We start from the raw sequence: 15868 nt of genomic DNA on the forward strand, positions 1-15868 counted from the left end.
TCTTGATTGTTGAATGTTCCTTTTTTAGTTTTTTTTTTTTTTTTTCTATTTCATGGCTCAAAATCTTCTTCTCCCTAAAGAGTCTCTTTTCTTCTAATTAAAAAAAAAAAAAAAAAGAGTGTTTATTTTCTTTCTTGTTGAATGCTTTCCCCAAATCTCTTATGGTCCTTGGGTACTGCCCATATATAACAGTAAGTAAGGCTCTACAAAGCTGTTTGGGAGCACAGTGGTAGCCTTCATTGTAGGGTGATCAGGCCAGGACCCAGCTGTTTTCCTGGGGGCCCACATTGTCCCCTGCCCATAATTATAAGTTTTTTCCCTTCAATTCTCTGGTTTCCCAAGGGAGGAATCATCCTATTTCTAAATCTGTAAGCCAGTTTTCTGACAGCTGAGTCAGGGAAGGGGGCTGAAGTCTAACTATAAAAATGCAGACTTTATCCAGTTTATCGCTGATGGGTATTTGGGTTGATTGCATGTCTTTACTATTGTGAATAGTGCTGCAATGAACATACGCGTGCATGCATCTTTATAATAGAATGATTTATATTCCTTTGGGTATATACCCAATAATGGGATTGCTGGGTCGAATGGTGTTTCCGATTCTAAGTCTTTGAGGAATGGCCACGCTGTCTTCCACAATGGTTAAACTAATTTACACTCCCACCAACAGCATAAAAGTGTTTTCTCCACAACCTTGCCAGCATCTGTTGTTTCTTGACTGCATAAAGAAACTGTGGTACATATACACCATGGAATATTACGCAACCACAAAAAGGAATGAGATCATGTCCTTTGCAGGGACATGGATGAAGCTGGAAGCCATTATCCTCAGCAAACTAATGCAGAAACAGAAAACCAAACACTGCATGTTCTCACTTATAAGTGGGAGCTGAAAAATGAGAACCCATAAACACAGGGAGGGTAACAACACTTACTGGGGCCTGTCAGGGGAGGGTCGAGGAGGGGCAGAGCATTAGGGAAAAGAGTTAACTCATGCTGGATTTAATACCTAGGTGATAGGTTGATAGGTGCAGCAAACCATCAAGGTACACGTTTACCTATGTAACAAACCTGCATATCCTGCACACGTACCCTGGAACTTAAAAAAAATAAAATAAAATAATTATAAAGAAAAAAAAGAAAATGCAAACTTTCCCTCCGTTCCTTTTTAGTAGGATCTTTCTTCTGTTTGCTCTTCCTCATATTTCTAAATCCAGAGTCTCTCTGATTCTCTCCAGAAAGTAAAGCTTCAATCCTCTCTTGGGGTGGGAAGTTGTAGCCTGGCTATGTAGAGAAAGAGTTCTAAAGGCCTAACTGCTTTCTTTCATTTTTATGCAGACTTCCTCACGTTTTTAGTCCCAGTCATACCCACTCTTGCCTGTTGTGTCTAATTCAAACCTTTCCAGAATTCTGCTATGAAAATCAGCCTGCTTCTTGGAGTCACCCTCCTATAAGCAGTTAGATTTAAGAAAATGAAAACCAGCCTTACTGGTAATCAGCCTGTGATATTCCTAACAGAACATGAACAATGTTTCCAAGGAATACGAGCAAGGTCATAGAAACAACTTTTCTATATAAGAACATACCACAGTTGCAGAAACACCAACAACCTTGGCCCAGTGTGGTGGCTCACACCTATAATCTCAGCACTTTGGGAGGCCAAAGTGGGAGGATCACTTGAGACCAGGAGTTTGAGACCAGGCCAGGCAACATAGCAAGGGAGTTTGAGTCCAGGCCAGGCAACAGAGCAAGACCCCTGTCTCTACCAAAAATAATAATAACAAAATAAAAATAAAAAAAATAGCCAGGATTGCTGGCACACACTTGTAGTCTTAGCTACTCAGGAGGCTGAAGCAGTAGAATCCCTTGAGCCCAGGAGGTCAAGGCTGCAGTAGGCTATGATTGCACCTACTGCACTTGAGCCTGGGTAGCAGAGCAAGATCCTGTCTCTAAATAAATAAATAAAACTTTTTTAAAAAAAAAGACTAACAATCTTTTCCTCCAAGTGACTGCTGCTTTGTTACCAATGACATCCTCAGTCTGAGTTTGTTCCTCAGCCTCCTGAAAAAAATGTCTGAGATATCCAATTGCTGAAATTCCCCCACTTCTTGGCTATATTCCACTCACAGTTGGCAGCCCAATTCCTTAATCCTTATGCAGCACAAATCTAGGCCTATAAGGAGCCCCTCCCTGTTCCCCTATGCTCACTTTCTGAGATGCTTCCAAGGTTCCTCTGAGGTGTACTCTCCCTCGCTGCAGCAAACTAAATGAACATAACTTGTTTAACTCCAGTTGTGTTCCTGGTGATCCCTGGCTGGTGGACTTTGACAGAACTTGGCTTTCTGTGGTCTGCTAAGTAAATTAACTCTTGTATTAAATATATCCATTTTGCAGGTTCTGAAGTATTCATCACCTCTCTCCCTCTAATGCTGACACAAGTTACATTCTCCGTGTCCTTTTTCTCCCACTTGTATGTGAACCAATATGTTACTTTCTAAGATTGTTGAAATTGAATTTCTATCACTTGCAACAGCTACATGATAGTGTTACTAGCAGACAATACACTGAAACAGGAATCATAAATGAATAAATCTGAAATCCTGTGCTGTGCATATAAACTATGACAATGAATCTTTACAGTATGTGTTCCGTCCCCAGATTGGCTCCTACGAAGTGTCTGATCTGCCTACTAAACTCCAACTGTATATCAAATTCAACAAGACCAAAACTTAACTCATCCTTTTTCCCCAGCGGACTTGCTCCCCATCCTGCATTACCTATGCCATTTAATTCGCCACTTAGTCACACAAGCCAGACACTGGGAATTCCTTCTAGGCTATTCCCTCTTCCTCACCTCCAAACACCCTGTTATAACCAAGTTCTGACTCTTTCACTTCCTATTTCTTGAATTTGTCTCGTTCTTATGTCCTTAATACCATTGGTCTATTTCAAAGTCTTTATCTTCTGCCACCTAGAACAATGCAATAGTTTCTAACTCTTCCATCTCCAGGGAAACAACCCTTATTCCACATCATTGTGGCTAGAAATCCATTGCTAATGCACCATTGCTTGTACTAGAATACAAATGTAACGGTTATTACCCCACTTATAAATGGCTTCCTGTTGGCTGTAAGACAAAGTTTAAGCTTCTTAATAAGCCATACAAAACCCTCTCAGACCTGGTCCCTGCCCATTTTGCCTGTCTCTAAACACATTCAACTTCAAATTTAATCCCTTCTTCCAGAAATGTCAAGACATGTATGTTACTCATTGTCTTTATTTATGCATTCCCTTTGGCCAATAAACTTCCCCCTCTGTCACTTAGCTGATTTCTACTAGTCCTCCAAGAAACCTTCCCTGCCCTGCATCCCCCCACCCAGTAACATGTCCAATCCAGAAGACTATGAGTTTCTCGTAGTCTTTGAGAACCTTTGTTTTATTCAGCTTTGTATTCCTCAGTGAGTAGCATAACCACAGGCATATAATGTGCATTTTATAAATAATGTTGATATTTTCTAACATGGATAACCCTATGAGATGGGAATTAGCAACACTCCTCTTTCTCCCTCTCTCTCTCATAAATTTAAGCAGCCTGTTTTATGAATTTGTAAATACTTTTTTTAGTGAGTAATAACACATCAATATTGATTTATTAGTTGAGACAAGTGTACCGAAGTTATGTAAGATGTCAATAATTGTTAAAACTGGGTGAGAAGTATAAGAGAACTCTCTGTACTATCTTTGCAATTTTTCTGTAAATCTAAAGCTATTCTAAAAATAAAAGATTCATTTTATTTTTTAGAGATGAGGCCTTGCTGTGTTGCCCAGGCTGGAGTTCAGTCGCTATTCCCGGGTGGGATTATAGCCTTGAACTCCTGACCTCAAGCGATCCTCCTGCCTCAGTCTCCCAAATAGCTGGGACTACAGACATGTGCCACCACACCTGGCTTGGAAGCCTTATTTTAAAAATGGATCAAGGATTTGGCAGAAAACAAAAATAATTTTGAATTTGTACTATCCATAGATATTTGATAAGAACTGTTGCTCACTATAAATAATGTTAGCAAAAGCTTACAAAAAAATCAAATAGATATCTATCAAGTTGTTTTATTTTTTCTATTTTTAGTGTATCTATGCCATTAAATTTGAAGTGTATTTTGCATTCGTTTTTTTAGAAATGGCAGCTTCGCTATTTTGTCCAGGCTCATCCTGAACTCCTGGACTCAAGTGATCCTCCTTCCTCGGCTTCCCAAAGTGCTGGGATTACAGGTGTAAGTCACTTTGCCCAGGCTGAAGTGAATTTATTATAAACATAACATTGTTGGATCAATTTTCTTAATCTGCTCTGACAACCTCTCTCTGTTAATGGTATATTTAGACTATTTGCATTGAAAGCAATTATTGATATGTTAGGGCTTAAATCTGCTATTTAAATTTTGTTTTCTGTCTGTTTCCTCTGTTTCTCTTTTCTTAACTTCTTGTGGGTTATTTGATTTTTAATTTTTTTCACTTGATTTATTTGTAGTGGTTTTGAGTATATCTTTGTGTGTAGTCTCCTTAGTGTTTGCTCTAGTTATTGCAATACACATATGCAACTTACTATAGCCTACTCATATGAATGTTTGATGTTTGACCACTTTGAGTGAAATGTAGAAGTCGAATTTCATTTAGGTCCCTTTACCCTCTCCATTTTTTAAATACTATTATCTTCTGTATTTCCTCTTCACATAATGAGCACCAAATTGTATGTTATAATTTTTGCTTCAACACATAAAAACACTTACACACACAAACACACCTTGAGCATATGTGATTTCATATTCATGCTAGTGTGTTTTAAGGATAAATTTCTAGAAGTGAGATTTATTAATCAAATGCCAAATTTATCTGTAATTTTGCTGGTATTGTTCAAATCTTGCATCAAGGGGTGTATCATTTTACATTCATGAAATTGCCTATTTCCCTACAATCTCTCTAAAAGACTTTTTGGTTTTTTGTTTGTTTTTTAAGATAGGGTCTCACTCTGTCACCCGGGCTGGAGTGCAGTGAGATGATTTAGTTTCCCTACAGCCTTGATCTCCCAGGCTCAAGTGATCCTCCCACCTTAGCCTCCCAAGTAGCTAGGACTACAGGCACGTGCCACCATGTCTGGCTAATTTTTGTATTTTTTGTAGAGATTGGGGTTTTGTCATGTTGCCTAGGCTGGTCTTGAACTTCTGAGCTCAAGTAATCCCCCTGCCTCGGCCTCCCAAAGTGCTGAGATTACAAGCCTGCCCCACCATGCTCAGCCTAAATTGTTTTATTTATGCCAGTGTGCCAGTGAGAAGTGAGAGCTCAAGGCAGTTTTAATTCGTATTCAAATTCTTATGAATTAATTTGAGCATTTAAAAAATACATTTAAGGGCCATCTCTCTTTATAAATGGTTTTGTCTCCATTTTTATTTTTATTTTATTTTGTTTATTCATTTATTTTTGAGACAGAGTCTCGTTCTGTTGCCCAGGCTGGAGTGCAGTGGCATGATCTCTGCTCACTGCAAGCTCCGCCTCCTGGGTTACGCCATTCTCCTGCCTCAGCCTCCCGAGTAGCTGGGACTACAGGCGCCCGCCACCACGCTGGGCTAATTTTTTGTATTTTTAGTAAAGACAGGGTTTCACCGTGTTAGCCAGGATAGTCTTGATCTCCTGACCTCGTGATCCGCCCGCCTCGTCCTCCCAAAGTGCTGGGATTACAGGGGTGAGCCACCGCAGGAGCTTTCTGATAGCCCCTTATAACTACCTCTGCCTACATGTATTTCATCAGTCAGACTTGCATCTTTCTTCTTCTTCTTCTTCCCTTTTTTTTTTTTTTTTAAGACAGGATCTTGCTCTGTTGCCCAGGTTGGAGTGCAGTGGCATGATCATAGCCCACTGTAATCTCAAGCTCCCGGGCTCAAACAATCCTCCCAGCTCAGCTTCCTGAGTAGCTAGGCATATTCCACCTACAGGCATATTCCACCATGCCCCACAAGTTTTTTAATTTTTTGTAGAGAGGGAGTGTCTCTATGTTGCCCAGGCTGGTCTCGAAACCCTGGGCTCAAACTTCTGGCTTCAAGCCATTTTACCACCTCAGCCTCCAAAAGTGTTGGGATTACAGGCATGAGCCACTGCACCCGGCCCAGACCTGCAACTTAATACCACCCTTATCTGTAAGAGAGGCTGAAAAACATAGTTTTTTTTTAAATGGACACATTGTAGTCCTCAGTCAAATCAGGATTTAGTTCACAAGGAAGAGAGTGAGATGTATGCTGCTTAGGGAACTCTCAATCTTGGTTTAAACTTTAATTTTCACAGGTCCTTACAGGGAAAGAAAATTAAGCAGCCAGAGAAGCAAGAAATATTACAAGTGATAAGCTAGGAAAGTATGATCGAATTACCTGTGTTGTACTTAATAATGTTTTGTTTCTCCTTGAAAAATATGAATTTCCTGGCCGGGCGCGGTGGCTCACGCCTGTAATCCCAACACTTCGGGAGGCCGAGGCGGGCCGATCACGAGGTCAGGAGATCGAGACCATCCTGGCTAACACAGTGAAACCCCGTCTCTACTAAAAATACAAAAAATTAACCGGGTGAGGTGGCGGGTGCCTGTAGTCCCAGCTACTTGGGAGGCTGAGGCAGGAGAATGGCGTGAACCCTGGGGAGCGGAGCCTGCAGTGAGCCGAGATCGTGCCACTGCACTCCAGCCTGGGCAACAGTGAGGCTCCATCTCAAAAAAAAAAAGAAAGGAAAAATATGAATTTCCTTATTGTAATGGAGCCAAATAAATTCATAAAAACAGATCCTCTTTGTCCCTATAAAGCTATTCTATTTTAAATGTTTATCTGCTTTTTTGCAAACTGGCAGAGAAAGACTCAGAGATGCAAAATTCTTTACAATGCAGATCTTTGGAGTTCTGTTCATAACAAAACTTTTTACATTTAAAAGAAAAATATATAAATTCATCTTTCACAAATCAATGGCATGAAAAAGTGGGAAGGGTTTATTCCCACTTAAATGAAACTAAAGAGATATGACAACTAGGTTTGATGTATGGACCTCGTTTAGATCTTGGTTTTGAACAGCCAACTGGAAAAAGACATTTGCAGGACAAAGAAATATCAGTACTAGAGGATATTAAGGAATTAGTGCTATTTTTTGTTAGGTGTGAAAATGACTTATGTTCATGTAAGAAGATGTAATGTTTTATAGAGAAGTACATAGAAGTAAAATGACCTGATATTTCCTTCAAATGCCACAGAAGCTGGGTGCAGTGGCTCATGCCTATAATCCCAGCAGTTTAGGAGGCCAAGGGAGGAGGATCGTTTGAGATCAGCCTGATCAACATAGAAAGATCCTATCTTTACAAAAAAATTTTAAAAATTACCTAGGTCTAGTGGTGTGCGCCTGTATTTCCTAACTGCTCAGGATGCTGAGGCAGGAGGAGCTATTGAGCCCAGGAGTTCAAAGTTGACAGTGAGCCATGATCACACCACTGCACTCCAGCCTGGATGACAAACTGAGACTCTGTCTCCAAATAAATAAATACATAAATAGCCACAGGAAAGGGATAAAAAGAAAGAAGAAAGAAGGAGGGATGGATGGAGGAAGACAGGACAGAAAAAACAGAGAGATACGGCCGGGCGCAGTGGCTCACACCTGTAATCCCAGCACTTTGGGAAGCTCAGGCAGGCGGATCACCTGAGGTCAGGAGTTCGAGACCAGCCTGGCCAACGTGGCGAAACCCCATCTCTACTAAAAATACAAAAAGTAGCCAGGCGTAGTGACATGCACCTGTAATGCCAGCTACTTGAGAGGCTGAGGCAGGAGAATCACTTGAACCTGGGAAGTGGAGGTTGCAGTGAGCCAAGATCGCACCATTGCACTCCAGCCTGGGCAATAAGAGTGGAACTCAGTGTCAAAAAACAAAACAAAACAAAACAAAAAACAAAAAACAGAGAGATTAAACCAGTAGAAGTATAGCAATTTTTTGATAATTATTGAAAACTGGGTGCTGAACACAGAAGGTTCATTTATTATTCTCCCTATTCTTCTGTGTGTTTGAAAAAGCTTACAAAAGCCATAAAAATACCCAAAAGTCATGCAGATTAAAAATGGAAAACATTCATTTAGCGAGATTATGGTCCAAACTACCCTTTGGATATACTAAACCTCATCATTTTTATGAGCAAATCAATTATACATGATCCGTTTTAAAATTCTTAAATAAAGAGATTTTACATCTGTGAAGAGCAGAAAAACTAAGGCCAGTATTCACTGTCATGATGGTCCTCTTTAAAGCTTTTCTTTTTCTTTTTTCTTTTCTTTTTTTTTTTCTTCTTTTCTTTTTGTTTTTCTTCTTTCTTCTTTTCTGAAACAGAGTCTTACTCTGTTGTCCAGGCTGGAGTGCAGTGGTGCAATCTCTGCTCACTGCACCCTCTGCCTCCTGGGTTCCAGCTATTCTCATGCCTCAGCCTCCAGAGTAGCTGGGACTACAGGCGCCCACCATGCCTGGCTAATTTTTGTATTTTTAGTAGAGATGGAGTTATACCATGTTGGCCAGGCTGGTTTCGAACTCCTGGCCTCAAGCGATCCACCCTCCCCGGCCTCCCAAAGTTCTGGGATTATAGGCGTAAGCCACCACGTATGGCCTCGTTTTTCTTTTCTTAATGGCTTAAAAATACCTGAAAACCTTGTAGCTTTAAGGGTGACTAAGTAAAGCTCACTTTAATGCTAGCTTTGTCCTAAGATTCCACATCAATTTTCCGATTCGAAAATAAAGATTTTAAACTTCAAAACATAATTTTGGAAGGAATTAAAAATAAGAAAAAATGCCTACTAAGTAAATCTTTTGCTATTAGGCAAACACACAGATAAACTAAACATTGTATGAAGATTTACACTGTGCTAAGGATTTCATGCACTCCTTCCTTTTGTCCTTCATTCATACAATGCATACTTGTTAGGAAATTACTGTGGGACAGCACCGTGCTAGTTTTTTATTAGACACACAAATTTTCTACCTTCACAGAGCGTAGAGTCTACGAGAAAAGACACCACAGAGTCTTGTTCGTCTACCCTGACCCACCTCACCCCCACCTTACCCCAGCAAGGAGATTGTTTTGTGTGTGTGTGTGTGTGTGTGTGTGAGATTAGCAATTATTACAAATAAGTACGCCTTTGAGGTTGTTTTAAACTTTCATTAGCAATAACAGGAAAAGCAAAGTGGCTAAGTTGGGCTACTCAAAGTTTGGACTAGATAAACTCTGGATATGCCTGATCATCAAAAGCAGCTCCCTTGGTTACCATTTAGTATGTGGCACCACTTGCTGTAAGACTTGAGAACTGCAACATGAAAATTACAGTTCTAACAGATTTACAAAGATTTTCAATGTGTCCTTACAAGACTGTCAGAAAAGAAAGTAAAACAGCCCGCTCCACAGTGGCTTAGAAGACAGTCATAAAAGAAAGTGAAAACAGTCACAGTGGCCACCACAGTTATCTTGAAAATAGTAGGCTTTAATAAATGCTTCTTAAATGAATCCAAATGAAATCCAAAGGTACATTACTGAACTATAGATTTTTAATAGATTCTGTTTTTTAGACTCAGACTGTGGCTGAAGAAATGTATAAATTTAGCCCTTGTAACTATCAGGATAGGCTAGTGATTCTGAAATAACAAACAATCCCCAAAGCTTAACAGTTTAACACAATAATGATTTGTGAAGGGGTGGGTTGCCCCTCCACACCTGTGGGCGTTTCTCGTTAGGTGGAACGAGAGACTTGGAAAAGAAAGAGACACAGAGACAAAGTATAGAGAAAGAAAAAAGGGGGCCCAGGGGACCGGCGTTCAGCATACGGAGGATCCACGCCGGCCTCTGAGTTCCCTTAGTATTTATTGATCATTATTGGGTGTTTCTCGGAGAGGGGGATGTGGCAGGATCATAGGATAATAGTGAAGAGAAGGTCAGCAGGTAAACACGTGAACAAAGGTCTCTGCATCACAAACAAGGTAAAAAATTAAATTTGTTTTTTTTTTTTAATGTGTGGGGTTTTTTTTTTTCCAAGTCTCGCTCTGTCACCCAGGCTGGAGTGCAGTGGTGTGATCTCGGCTCACTGCAGCCTGTGCCTCCCTGGTTCAAGTGATTCTCCTGCCTCAGCCTCCCAAGTACTTGGGATTACAGGTGTGAGCCACCATGCCCAGCTACTTTTTTGTATTTTTATAGTAGGGATAGGTTTTCACCATGTTAGCCAGGATGCTCTCAAACTCTTAGCCTCAAGTGATTCACCCACCTCGGCCTCCCAAAGTGCTGAGATTATAGGCGTGAGCCACCACACCCAGCCTAAATCTGTTTCTTCATACGGTGTCTGCTATGGGTCCTAATGACTCCATTCAGTGGAAGGGAGGGCTAGAGAATTGAGCACTGGATATGAAATGCCTCTACCTTGAAGTGACACACAACACTTCTACTGATATGTTAATGGTCAAAGCAAGTTATATGATTATACCTAACTTCAAGCAGGACAGGCAGTATAATCTCCTACATGCCTGAAAGTAGAGAGTATCAAAAATTGGATAGTGCTTTTAATTTTTACATGTTTTTAGAGATGGGGGTCTTACTCTATTGTCCATGCTAGACTGCAGTGGACCCTCCTGCTTGGCTCAAGGGATTTTTCCACCTCAGCCTCCTGAGGAGATGGGATTGCAGGTGTGTACCACCATGCCTGGCTAATTTTTTACTTTTTTTTTTTTTAGAAACGGGGTCTCACTATGATGCCCAGGCTGGTCTCAAGCTCTTGGACTCAACCAACCCTCCCACCTCAGCCTCCCAATGTGCCAAAATTATAGGTATAAGTCACCATACCCCACCTTGATGCTGGTGAACAGTAGTAATGCCTACCACAGACCTAAACAGTCAATAAGTTTTCCTCTTAGGGATAACAAATATATCTATTTACTGGGGAAATACTTCCTTTTTATCATCTACTGGTGTCAATTTCCCTTGAAGAGGTTCAGCCTTCGGATCTTTGCAGGTATGTGTGTCTGAATTCAAATCTATCAAATGGATACACCATGACCTTTACTCTCAGGTAATGTAAACACAGTCAGTGCTCTAGAAAATGAACAGTGCCTCAGAAACACTGTAGAAAGAATCATTGTTAATATCCTAATATGCAAGACTAATCAGGTGTTATTCATTCATTCAGTCATTCACTAAGTTAATGGGAAAAATAAAGACTGATACTGAAAATTGAGCACTGAGTGAAGAGGTTTGACAGATAAGCAGAGATCCTGGGTCAGCACAGGGTATAGTTGGCTCTCTGGGATGAGGTTCAAGAAAGAAGAAATAAGCCAGGCTCAGTGGCTCACACCTGTAATTCCAGCATTTTGGGAGGCTGAGGCAGGCGGATCACCTGAGGTCAGGAGTTTGAGACCAGCCTGGCCAACATGGTGAAACCCCATCTCTAATAAAAATACCAAAAATTAGCTGGGTATAGTAGTAGGTGCTTGTAATCCCAGCTACTCAGGAGGCTGAGACAGGAGAATTGCTTGAACCTGGGAGGTAGAGGTTGAGGTGAGCCAAGATCGTGCCATTCCACTCTAGCCTGGGCAACAAGAACAAAACTCCATCTCAAAAAAAAAAAAAAAAAAAAAAAAGAAAGGAGAAATAGGCTGGATCTTTCACAACCAAAACACTGTCCCTGTCCCATTTTAGGAAAGCAAATTGTCTGAGTGTGTTGATTGGAATGGCTAGATCTGGGCTTTGTTGGAGTGCTTTTTTGTTGTTGTTTCTTCGACAGGGTCTCACTCTGTTACCCAGGCTAGAGTACAGTGGTACAATCACAGCTCACTGCAGCCTTGACCTCCCGGGTTCAAGAGATCCTCTTGCTTCAGCCTCCTGAGTAGGGACTACAGGCACGTGGCTAATTTTTTGTGTTTTTTTGTTTTTTTGTAGAGACACGGTTTTGCCACATTGCCCAGGCTCATCTCAAATTCCTGCACTTAAGTGATCTGCCTGCCTTGGCCTCCCAAAGTGCTGAGATTACAGGTGTGAGCCACCGTACCTGGCCTATAGTGCTTTCAAAAAAGAAATGTATAAATTTAGTCCTTGTACCTGTGTAAGGGTGGCTTGGAATTTTGGAACTCAGATGGCTCTGTTGAGTATGTGAGATCACTGACTTGAGACTTTTGCATGCAGCCACCTCATGCCTGAGTCAGAAGTGTGTCCCTTAGGCTTGCGCTAGTGTTAGCTGACTAGGTAACCATGACAGAGTTTATCAATTCATTCGACAAACAGAATACCAAGCTAGGCCATGTGTCATGTGCTCCCATACCTGCACTATGTAAGTTTACTAATTACATTCCAGTGTTGAATAATTGCCCATATTCCCTACTCAACTGTAAGGACCAGGAGACCAATGACCATGTCTATCTTGCTCACACTGTATTGCCAGTATCTAGTACAGTGCTGAACACAAGGTAGATATGCAATGAATATTCTACTGAAAGAAATGAATGAGGCTGTATGCAAGATACTGTACTAAGCAGGGAAATGGAGCAGATTGGAAGATAATAAAACTGGAAATTACAGTCTGTAGAGAGACAACATGATGAACAGATGGAGCCAAATTTTGCAAGGGCAGACGCTTATGCAAACTGGGAAGATCAATTTAAAAAAAATATATAAAATTTTAATACAGGCTGGGTGTGGTGGCTCATGCCTGTAATCCCAGCACTTTGTTGAGGCTGAAGTGGGTGGATCACTTGAGGTCAGGAGTTTGAGACCAGACTGGCCAACATGGTGAAACCCTGTCTCTACTACAAATACAAAAATTAGCCAGGCATCGTGGCGCACACCCGTAGTCCCAGCTACTTGGGAAGCTGAGTCACGAGAATCGCTTGAACCCAGAAGGAGGAGGTTGCAGAGAGCCGAGATCATGCCACTGCACTTCAGCCTGGGTGACAGAGCGAGATCTCTGGGGATAAGTGGATAAATATACTAACTACTGTGGAATCTCTAAAGATTGGTCCAAGATTTCGGCAAGGGAAAATCAAGGTTTCATAGAAGAGATCAACTGTGAGCTTCATCTTACAGAAACAAACGAAACAAATTGCAGGTGGAAGAAACGTGCTAGATCACACAAGTGAGAAAAACGCAGAGCGTATCTGTGGAATAGTGAGAAATACTATACGGTTAGTGTGGGGTTTGGTGAGGAAAGACTTAGGATAGTGGTTCTCCAGATGTGATCACAGGCCAGCAGCATGGACATCGAAAGGAAATTTGTTAGAACTGCAGCTACTCAGGCCCTAGTCCAGACTTACCCAGTTCTCTTCATCCCATATCCCAAAATAAATTGTAGACAAACTAAAAAGTTAAAGCAAAAAATGCAACCAGATCCTGCATAGAAGAAGAGATTATCTCAGCAAAAGGCCAAAAATAGAACTTGCAAAGGAAAAGATTAATAGAATTGCTTTCACTACAATTTAAAATGTTTGTACCACTAACAAAATTAAAAAACAGAGGTGGGGGGAGGGGGGAGGGATAGCATTAGGAGATATACCTAATGCTAAATGACGAGTTAATGGGTGCAGCACACCCATTATACATGTATACATATGTATGGCACATGTATACATATGTAACTAACCTGCACATTGTGCACACGTACCCTAAAACTTAAAGTATAATAATTAAAAAAAAAAACAAAATTAAAAAAGAAACAACAAACTACAATTACGCCTATAATCCCAGTACTTTGGTGGGTGGATCACCTGAGGTCAGGAGTTTGAGACCAGCCTGGCCAACATGGTGAAACCCCGTCTCTGCTAAAAACACAAAAATTAGCCCCGTGTGGTGCCACGCGCCTATAATCCCAGCTACTCAGAGGCTGAGGCAGGAGAATCGCTTGAATCCGGGAGGCGGAGGTTGCAGTGAGCCAAGATCACGCCATTGCACTCCAGCCTGGGTGAAAGAGCAAGACTGTCTCAAAAACAAACAAACAAACAAAAAACATAAAGAATGCTCGTGCTTTACTAATTGGAAAAAAGAACCTGTTAGAAAAAAACACAACCAACATTCTAATTTTGAAAACGAATTTTTATGTCTGTATAGGTATAAAAATAACGGCAAGATAGAAAGCAAAATGTTACCATTGATGAGCTCAGGGTTGTGAGATTATGGTAAATTTACTTCTGCTCTTTGTACTTTTCTGTTGTCTCCATTCTGTACTAAAAACGTAACTATTTTCTAATCAGGAAGAAATTAAGTGGCCGGGCGCGGTGGCTCGCGCCTGTAATCCCAGCACTTTAGGAGGCCAAGGCGGGCGGATTACTTGATGCCAGAAGCTCAAGACCAGCCTGGCCAATATGGTGAAATCTCATCGCCACTAAAAATACAAAAATTAGCTGGGTGTGGCGGCTCGCGCCTGTAATCTCAGCTAATCGGAAGGGTGGGGCACGAGAATCGCTTGAACTGGGGAGGTGGAGATTGCAGTGAGCCGATATCCCACCTCTGTTCTGCAGCCTGAGCGACAGAGTGAGACCCTGAGAAGAAAAAAAGAAAAAAGAAAAAAAAAGAAAAGAAGGAAGGAAAGGAAGGAGAAATTAAGCTATTCTACAAGTGTGAAAAAGTTGGAAGAATGATGTTTTAATAGCCCTGAATCAAATTTATAATAGTATTTAACAAACTCTGCAATTTAGTACTCTTGAGATTTTAGGGTTTTATCCCAGCTATCACCCTCCCTTGGAGCGGGAGATGAGGACAAGAGGGACCCATAAATGAAACTGAAAAACACTCCAGCTAATCAAGAACTTGAAATTGCTTGCAATTTGTGACTATGTTAAACAACATCTAGACAAAGTCAAGCTCCTCTAAGTGCAAACAATACGTGGGATGCTGGGGAGAGTGTGCGTTTACTTTCACTACAAAATATTTTGGAGTAAAACTTCATTTTGAAATATAAAGGTTTTGTTGGACACAAGGCTGTGTGGTAAGGCAACATGGTAAGATGGTGGCATGACACCCCCTTGTGGTTTCCACCGATTCCCGGTTCTGTGCTAGATACTAACTATTCTAGGATTTAAAAATGACTCTACATTTCTTCGAACTTTAATTCGGGCCATACTAGCATTCGCGAACATTTATTTGAGCTGAGTACGCACATAAAATTTGGGAGGTCATAAAAACTGAGCCTCACAAAGTAGTGTCTCTTTCAAATATAGCTTTATCTCCTGGGGGATGGTGAAGGGATCAGAGTAAAGTCTGTGATTATTATTTTCCAGCGATTGATTGGTTGATTAGCATGTGGTTATCAGAAAACGCAGTGGACGTGAACAAAGAGACATCATCACAGTCCTAACTATCAGAGTGACCTTGGGTACCTGATAATCCACGTGGCTCTCAGTCATCCTCTTAACCGTTTGAACCTCAGGGGCTTAGGCTACCAAAATGAACTAAGACCCAGTCTTTAGCTTCTCACACATTTACTTTTCTATTTTGTAAAATGTGACTAAAAACCTCAACTCATTGTCAAAAGGACTGAATTAAACATACACCACACTTGCACAGAGATCATTTATGGAACCATGTTCACAAATTTATTTATGCTCGTGTAATTTAATCATTTCTACAGCTGCTCAAACAAAGTCAAAGTCGAGAAAGGACTTAAATCGTCGAGTCCAGTCCCTCTTAACTCCTCATTCATTCCACTATTTCTTGAGCCAAGGAATCGGGTGAAACCCAACACCGACTCGCAGTCTTCAGGTTTCACCCTCTTGCCCTGAGGGCAGCATCCCAGCCCTGGGTGGTTCTCTGGTGTGGCCTCAGTAAAACTGTGACGCGGTCCTCGGCCTCTT

Source organism: Pongo pygmaeus, chromosome 2, assembly GCF_028885625.2.
Source record: "Pongo pygmaeus isolate AG05252 chromosome 2, NHGRI_mPonPyg2-v2.0_pri, whole genome shotgun sequence".
Lineage (NCBI taxonomy): Eukaryota > Metazoa > Chordata > Mammalia > Primates > Hominidae > Pongo > Pongo pygmaeus.